The sequence below is a fragment of the Chlorocebus sabaeus genome, chromosome 6 (genome assembly GCF_047675955.1).
Source record: "Chlorocebus sabaeus isolate Y175 chromosome 6, mChlSab1.0.hap1, whole genome shotgun sequence".
Taxonomy (NCBI): Eukaryota; Metazoa; Chordata; class Mammalia; order Primates; family Cercopithecidae; genus Chlorocebus; species Chlorocebus sabaeus.
This window is the reverse complement of record NC_132909.1, coordinates 61286892-61293527: the sequence shown is the minus strand read 5'-3', so window position 1 is coordinate 61293527 and position 6636 is coordinate 61286892. Positions and strand designations below refer to the sequence as shown.

The following is a 6636-nucleotide window of genomic DNA, read 5'->3' as shown; positions in this document are numbered from 1 at the left end:
TGGTTTCCGCCTGCGACGGTTCCAGAATTTGCTCTGCCACTCAGAGGAAACAGCCTTCGTTAGAGGCGGGAGCAGAGACGAGCCGCTGCTCTGTGTTGTGTTTGCTGTGGCTGCAGGGAGAGGAGCGGGACACGCACCTTTCCAGGGGCCTCTGTGCTCCGCACTGTGGGTGAGTGGACCACAGCCGCATGCCCTGGCTGCTGTGGCCTGGACCACCTCCACCTCCCCTGCCCGTCCGCCTGGGCTGAGTGAGTTTTCCTGCGTTGTGTCGTCACTGCGTGGCCAGTCACCGTGGTCATCGGCCTGGATGGCCGTGCTGGCCGCAGCAGTCAGGGTCACTGTGGGAGCCCCGGGGTCGAGTGAGAAGAAGGCCTTGTCCTGTGCCCCATCATCGCAGAAGTGCAGCCTTTGTATGGAAGCCCAACTGCGCTCCCGTCTGGAGAAACGGCTTCCAGGCTGTGGCTGCCAGGTCGGCTCTGGTCCACAGCACGGTGCCGGGTCTGCAGGTTGTTGAAGGCTGTGACTCGGTGGGGCTCAGCCAGGCTCCAGCAGGGTCACATGTGCTGTTAAGAGCAAAGCCACAGACGATGAAGTGTCCATTCTCAGCCGATGCTCTCCAGGCTGCGCCTGGATAGCAGTGCTGGTGAACTTCCCAGGGTTCCAGGGCCCGGTGGCCTGGGGGCTGCTTTCTCCCCACTAGGTGGGCTGCATCTGGCCCTGGCTGGAGACCTTACTTTGAGGGGCAATGACCCTCTTCCCCCAGGCCCTCCCCAGCTGATCACAGCCACCGGAGAGGAGATGGAACACGATTGTCTCGGGGTGCAGGGCGCTGAGCAGGACGAAGCCTCAAGGACTCTCGTATTGGGTCCTTGGGACTCGGGAAGTGCCAGAGGGCGCGGCTGCTCTGTGACTCCGTGTTCACTGGCCTTTGTTTCACCTGATTCTGCTCAAATCCGAGAGTAGGAAATCCGGCCCTGGCCTGGCAGCTCTGCCTCCTATGCCCGCACGCTGGAGTCTGTCTTGTCGGGAGCAGTGGGGCAGACCCCTGATGAGGTGGGGGTCAGGGGCATCGGCCCTGGCCCCCTGCTGGTCACTCTTTCAGGGACAAGAAGCAGCTAGTACCACCGCCTGAGGAGGGGCTCAGCAGCATTGCGTGTATGGGCCTCATGCTGCCTCGTGGAAAATCCCCCCAGCCGCCCTCCATGGTGGGTTCCTGAGGGTAGGACATGTCACCACGGTTTTGTGGGAACCACGCCTCCCCTGCTGGAATTTTTCTGCTGTTGTGAAGTAGTTTTATCCATTTGCTTCTCTGCTGACCTTGCCAAGTTGTTTGAGGTGGAATTAAACACCTCCCAGACCTCTGGCTTGTCTTTTCTGAACCCACAAACACGTCTCGCTGTGTGGGTTGTCCAAGCTTGGAAATGGGGGAGTGACTCTGCCATCCTCAGGGACACGGCCTGGCCCCAGGGTGGATTCCTACCTCACTGGCGGGCCTAGGGTGCTGTTTAAACAGCAGCCAGAGGCCAGGCGCGGTGGCTCATGCCTGCAATCCCAGCACTTTGGGATGCCGAGGCGGGCGGATTGCCTGAGGTCAGAAGTTCGAGACCAGCCTAGCTAACATGGTAAAACCTCATCTCTACTAAAAATACAAAAATTAGTCGGGCATGGTGGTGGGTGCCTATAGTCCTAGTTACTCGGGAGGTTGAGGCAGGAGAATTGTTTGAACCCGGGAGGCGGAGGTTGTAGTGATCCAAGATTGTGCCACTGCACTCCAGCCTGGCGACAGAGTGAGACTCCATCTCAAAACAATCAGCCACAGCAGCAGCAGCCAGGGCCTCCCTGAGGTTCGTGCCTGTGGCCCCAGCTGCTGGGGAGGCTTAGCTGGGAAGATGACTTGTTTGGAGGTCAAGGCTTCATTGAGCCGAGATGACACCACCGCACTCCAGCCCGAATGACAGTGAGCACCTGTCTTTCAGTGAAGCCCTGCCCAGCAGGTGGAAGCAGAACATGCCAGAGGTCCCCAAGTGCACCCCACCCCGCCCGCACCCTCTGCCCTTACTGTCCTGTGGGCTCTGAGGCTGTCAAGGCCCCTGGGGCAGGCTCTGCCTGGGTGCTTCCCTCAGTAATGGGGGGGTCGTGGGTGCTCTGGGTTGTCAGCTGGGCAGTTGGGTGGGAGTCGGGGGTGCTGACCTGACAAGCACGGCCAAGGAGGAGCATTCTAGGGCTCCGAGGATGCCAGCGTGGGTGGTCCTGGGCTTGCCCTCCCCGCAGCATGGCTGGCGCGCCTCGACTTCCTCCAGAGCCCCAGGAAGACAGGTTTGACCACATGCACACACGCAGGGAGACTGCAGGAGCCCTGCCCTGAGGAGCATGCTCTGCCCCTCTCCTGGCAGCTAGCCGACACTGCGACCCCACCTGGGCCTGTCCCTGGCACTGAGGACATTGGACCTGGGTCCCTGGGGTGGGGCGTCCTGGGTCCTGCTAGGGGCTTAGTGGTTCCATGCCAGGGGCTCCTGCCTCTACCATCGTGCTGACCACAGATGTCCCCAGACATGGCCTGGTGCCCCATGGAAAACGGCCACAAACCACGGCGTCCTTCCCCTGACCCCTGACCCCTGCCCCTTCCCTCTCTGGCTTGGCCCAGCTGGTGTCTCAGAGCCTGGGTGCGTGCTTCTGCCAGCCTCCAGCCGCCTGGCCCACACTCCCCAACCCCCTTCACTGAGCCGCAGAGACCCCCTTGTCCCTGCCAATGCTTTTTCCAAAGCTGGTCTCAGTGGTTCCCAGCAGTGCAAGGGGAATTGGGGTCCCCCTCACTGGGGCAGCCGCACCTGTCTGATCACTTCCAACAAGGAGACCTTGGTGGCTGCACAGCGCACTTCGTCCATCTTAAAAGGGGCAACACAGGCACGCATCGAGACTTCCAAACCACAGAAACCTCACTCTCATGGACCCCACTGCCTGAGGCATTTTCTGTTTTGCTTTTTGTTTGTTTGAGACGGTCTGGCTCTGTTGCCCAGGCTGGAGTGCAGTGGTGTGAACGTGGCTCACTGCAGCCTTGACCTCCCCGGCTCAAGCGATCTTCCCACTTCAGACTCCCAAGAAGCTGGGACCACAGGTGTGTACCACCATGCCCGGCTAATTTTTGTGCTTTTTGTAGAAATGGGGCTTGCTGTGTTTCCCAGGCTAAGTAATCCTCCCTCATCAGCCTCCAAGGTGCCGGGATTATAGACGAGAGCCACCGCAGCTGGCCTGCCTGGGTTCTTGTGCGTCTCTGCCTCCCTCCCTGTGCCAGCCTCATGCCCCCTTCTCACCTTCCCCAATTCCCACTCTGACCCCGCCCTGGGTCCTTCCCATCTCGCTGGCCCAAGAACCAAGCGGTTCTTCTGGAACCGCTGCCTGCCCTCTGCTCACATCCTGCCTCCGCCCCATGAAGCCAGCTCCTCCATGTTCCCTGTCTCAGGGGTGTCCTCCAGGGCCCAGAGTTCCTGAACCAGATTCCTCTCTTCCCCACCTACCTCACCCTTCCTTCCAGTCAGCCTATCAATCAGCCCGCTTTGCAGCAGAATGCCCCCCCAAAACCCAGCGGCTGGAACGTTCTCCACACGGTTTCTGTGGGACAGGCATCTAAGAGCAGCCCGGCCAGGGGTGGTTGGGGTGGCTTGTGGGGCTGCAGTCTAGATGCTGGCTGGGGTCACATCAACTGAAGGCTCCAATGGGGCTGGGGGTCCAAGGAGCGTCGCGCGGGGCACGGCATGGGAAGGAGGCCGCGGTTCTCCTCCACGTGGGTCAAGCTTCCTGAGCGCCCGCCCTCTGTAATGGCCAGCTCGCCTCTGAGTCAGCGGCCCAGGGTCCCCAGCAGCTGCACACGAGTATCGTTGCCATTCTGACGGTCACATGGAGCAGCCCCGGCTGAACATGAAGACCCTGTAGGGGCTGGGCTTAGTGGCTCACGCCTGTAATCCCAGCACTCTGGGAGGCTGAGGTGGGCGGATCACCTGAGGTCAGGAGTTTGAGACCAGCCTGGCCAACATGGTGAAAACCCATCTCTACTAAAAATACAAAAATTAGCCGGGTGTGGTGGTGGATGCCTGTAATCTCAGCTACTCAGGAGGCTGAAGCAGGAAAATCGCTTGAATCCAGGAGGCAGAGGTTGCAGTGAGCCGAGATTGTGCCATTGCACTCCAGCCTGGGGGACAGAGCGAGACGCAGTCTCAAAAAAAAAAAAGACCCCATAGGAAGGCCAGAGTCTGAACAGCAGACACAAGCCCAGGGGCCCTGTCATCCCAGCGGCCCGAGGACCATCCCCCGGGCCCCCACCAGGCTCAGGTGCAGTCTCTACCCCATCCCCCACCACCGGCACAGGACTAAGAGCCACCGGAAACCCTTGGGCTGGCTTCACTGTTCCTCCCGCGAGGAGTCCAGGGCAGCAGACACATGGCCCCGACGTGGCACGCCGGGGACAGGGGAGGCACTCTGCTGTCCCTGACCCTGTAAAAAAGGCCCACAAGCCAAATCTCTCATGAGCGATGTTCCGGAGTATTAAGTCCTGCCTCAGACCTGCAGGGCGCCAGAAACGGAACGCCTGAGAAACGGCCACGGTCCCAGGAGCTGAGGAAACACCACGCCTGATGCCACGTGGGGTCCTGGAGGGAGCCCTGGGCCAGTAAAAGGCATTAGAGGAAACCCAGGAAACTTGGATAGGGTGTAGATTTTGGTCAGTAATAATGTATCGTGACAAATTGGTCACACATGAACTGGGCATGGGGTACTCAGAACTCTAAATTATTCTAAAAATATGTATATAAATTTAAAACCAAAACCATGGCTGGGCATGGTGCCTCACTCCTGTAATCCCAGCACTCTGGGAGGTCGAGGTGGGCGGATCACCTGGGGTCAGGAGATCCAGACCAGCCTGGCCAACATGGTGAAACCCTATCTCTGTTAAAAATACAGAAATTGGCCGGGCGCGGTGGCTCAAGCCTGTAATCCCAGCACTTTGGGAGGCCGAGACGGGCGGATCATAAGGTCAGGAGATCAAGACCATCCTGGCTAACCCGGTGAAACCCCGTCTCTACTAAAAATACAAAAAAACCCAAAAATTAGCCGGGCGAGGTGGCGGGCGCCTGTAGTCCCAGCTACACGGGAGGCTGAGGCAGGAGAATGGTGTGAACTCAGAAGGCAGAGCTTGCAGTGAGTGGAGATCGCGCCACTGCACTCCAGCCTGGGCGACAGAGCAAGACTCTGTCTCAAAAAACAAAACAAAACAAAACAGAAATTAGCCGGGCGTGGTGGTGTGTGTGTGTGTAATCCCAGCTACTCAGGAGGCTGAGGCAGGAGAATCACTTGAACCAGGGAGGCGGAGGCTGCAGTGAGCTGAGATCTTGCCACTGCACTCCAGCCTGGGTGACAGAGCAAGACTCCATCTCAAAAAAGTAAATAAAAATAAAACCAAAACCCTACAGCATGGGCAGCTGTGAGAACTATAGAAGGAAGACGGTTTTGTGCAACTGCCAACCTCTTAGGTTCCTGTCAGCTTTTCTTCCAAGTCTTTATTATTATTTTTGGTAGAGATGGGGTCTTGCTATGTTGCCCAGTCTGGTCTTAAGCTCCGGCTTCAAGTGATCCTCCTGCCTTGGCCTCCTAAAGCGCTGGGATTACAGGTGTGAGACACCATGCTGGGCCCCTCCAATCCTTTTGAGCTACCCAATAACAGAGACCAGACCTCAGGTGATTTGCCTGCCTCGGCCTTCTAAAGTGCTGGGATTACAGGGGTGAACCACCGTGCTGGCCTTCGCCTCTGTTTTCGTAATCATAAAACCGGCAGAAAAAAATCTCCAGTGGAATTATGAAAATTTGATGATATGCATGCAGAAAGCGTTCTGCAAACTCTGTTTTGCTAGTTTGGGCGTTTAGTGTTAGTTTTTATGTAATTAGTACGGGCTGTAAACTTAGCAATTTAAGCAAGATGGAAAAATCGAGGGTTTGTCAGGGAAGGGGGAAGTTTGGGCTGAAATCATGACCTCTTGGGGGTGGGAAGAGGTGGCTTTGGGGTTGTTAGGTCTGCGCCCTTCTACCTTGGGATGAGTCCACGTCCTGACTCCTCCTCTGCAGAATAGGATGATGTTCCGAGGAGGGGCCCGGGATAGCTGCGAGGCAGCGGGACCAATCCTGAGCAAAAGACGCCGATGATCCTCAGGGGCGCTAAAACCTTTGCCGAAACCCGGGATCGAACCAGGGACCTTTAGATCTTCAGTCTAACGCTCTCCCAACTGAGCTATTTCGGCTGGGCGGCAGGGGTCGCTCTCGCCGCCACTCCGGCCCGCGCAGCGCGTTCCCCGCGCAGGCGTAGCTCGTTTCGCATTAGCAGGCCGCACATACTTTATAAGCTCTCCCCGGGCGCTGGGCCGCATCGCTGTCTCTGTGGCGCAATCGGTTAGCGCGTTCGGCTGTTAACCGAAAGGTTGGTGGTTCGAGCCCACCCAGGGACGCGCGGAGACTTTTGCCCTACTGTAATAACTAGAGTGTCGCCTCTGTTTTTATCGGGCTGCCGCAGACCCGCGGCCCCCAGGCGCGCACTCCGATGACCTTTCCGTCTCGGGTGATCCGGAGCTGCACGGCGCAGGCACGACCACGGAG

General features: G+C 58.2%; 2 non-coding genes and 1 pseudogene across 2 annotated transcripts; 2 read left to right on the top strand and 1 right to left on the bottom strand.

Annotated features, from left to right (window-relative positions):
- Positions 1 to 180: 180 nt before the first annotated feature.
- LOC119622418 (uncharacterized) lies at positions 181 to 1359 on the top strand (annotated as a pseudogene).
- Positions 1360 to 6211: 4852 nt separating this feature from the next.
- TRNAF-GAA (transfer RNA phenylalanine (anticodon GAA)) lies at positions 6212 to 6284 on the bottom strand. Its single transcript has one exon. It is a non-coding gene; the product is annotated as a tRNA-Phe (tRNA).
- Positions 6285 to 6414: 130 nt separating this feature from the next.
- Positions 6415 to 6488, top strand: TRNAN-GUU (transfer RNA asparagine (anticodon GUU)). The gene has a single exon. It is a non-coding gene; the product is annotated as a tRNA-Asn (tRNA).
- The last annotated feature ends 148 nt before the right edge of the window (positions 6489 to 6636 follow it).